Raw genomic sequence first — 2,042 nt, forward strand, 5'->3', positions numbered from 1 at the left:
TGTGATAAGTGTTGCTGTAATAGTCACAAACATATGGCTCACAATTTTACACGAACAGTTGGTAACAGGTAGGTTCTTTATATTAAAATACAGAGCGTAGGTACGTTTGAACATTTTATTTCGGTTGTTCCAATACGATACATATACCTTTGTGAACTTATCATTTCTGAGAACGCATGCTGTTACAGCGTGATTACTTGTAAATACCACATTAATGCAATAAATGCTCAAAATGATGTCCGTCAACCTCAATGCATTTGGCAATATGTGTAACGACATTCCTCTCAACAGCGAGTAGTTCGCCTTCCGTAATGTTCGCACATGCACTGACAATGCGCTGACGCATGTTGTCAGGCGTTGTCGGTGGATCACGATGGCAAATATCTTTCACCTTTCCCCACAGAAGGAAATCCGGGGACGTCAGATCCGGTGACCGTGCGGGCCGTGGTATGGTGCTTCGACGACCAATCCACCTGTCATGAAATATGCTATTCAATACCGCTTCAACCGCACGCGAGCTATGTGCCGGACATCCATCATGTTGGCAGTGCATCGCCATTCTGTCATGCAGTGAAACAACTTGTAGTGACATCGGTAGAACATTACGTAGGAAATCAGCATACATTGCACCATTTAGATTGCCATCGATAAAATGGCGGCCAATTACCCTTCCTCCCATAATACCGCACCATACATTAACCCGCCAAGGTGGCTGATGTTCCACTTGTCGCAGACATCGTGGATTTTCCGTTGCCGAATAGTGCATATTATGCCGGTTTACGTTACCGCTGTTGGTGAATGACGCTTCGTCGCTAAATAAAAGGCGTGCCAACAATCTGTCATCGTCCAGTAATTTCTCTTGTGCCCAGTGGCAGATCTGTACATGACGTTAAAAGTCGTCGCCATGCAATTCCTGGTGCATAGAAATATGGTACGGGTGCAATCGATGTTAATGTAGCATTCTCAACACGGACGTTTTTGAGATTCCCGATTCTCGCGCAATTTGTCTGCTGCTGATGTGCGGATTAGCCGCGACAGCAGCTAAAACACCTACTTGGCCATCAGCATTTGTTGCAGGTCGTGGTTGACGTTTCACATGTGGGCGAACACTTCCTGTTTCCTTAAATAACGTAACCATCTGACGAACGGTCCGGACACTTGGACGATGTCCAGGATACCGAGCAGCATACATAGCACACGCCCGTTGGGCATTTTGATCACAATAGCCGTACATCAACACGATATCGACCTTTTCCGCAATTGGTAAACGGTCCATATTAACACGGGTAATGTATCACGAAGGAAATACCGTCCGCACTGGCGGAATGTTACGTGATACCACGTGCTTATACGTTTGTGACTATTACAGCGCCATCTACCACAAAGCGAAAAAAGTGGTCCAACTAAAACATTCATATTTCTTTACGTACTGCACGAATATGTAATAAAAATGAGGATTCCTATTTAAAAAACGCAGTTGCTATCCGTTTGACCTATGGCAGCGCCATCTAGCGAACCAACCATAGCGCCATCTGGTTTCCCCCTTCAAGCTAGACGAGTTTCATTCTTTGTAGTTTTCTCGTTTGATGCTTATTTCGTGAGATATTTGGCCCGGTCACTATCAATGGACCACCCTGTGTATACAAACGATTACAATTTTGGAAAAAATTGGATGATTTATTCGAGAGAAAGAGCTTTACAAATAGAGAAAGTCAATAACGCGCTGGTCCATCACTGGCAGTTATTCGGTTTGGCACTCATTGATGGATTGTTGGATGTTCTGTCCAACTGGAGCATTAGATCGTCCAAATCCGGAGATGGTAGGAGCGCCCTGCCCATAATGCTCCTGAAGTTCTCAGATTTGGAGAGATCTTATAACTTTGCTGGTAAAGATAGGGTTTGGCAAGCACGAAGAGAAGTAGCAGAAACTCGTTTCGTGTGGTATCGGGCATTATGTTGCTGAAATATAAACCCAGAATTGCTTGTGATGAAGGGCAACAAAACGGGGCATCGAATATCGTCGATGTACTGCTGTAAGGGAG

Source organism: Schistocerca piceifrons, chromosome X (genome assembly GCF_021461385.2).
Source record: "Schistocerca piceifrons isolate TAMUIC-IGC-003096 chromosome X, iqSchPice1.1, whole genome shotgun sequence".
NCBI lineage: Eukaryota > Metazoa > Arthropoda > Insecta > Orthoptera > Acrididae > Schistocerca > Schistocerca piceifrons.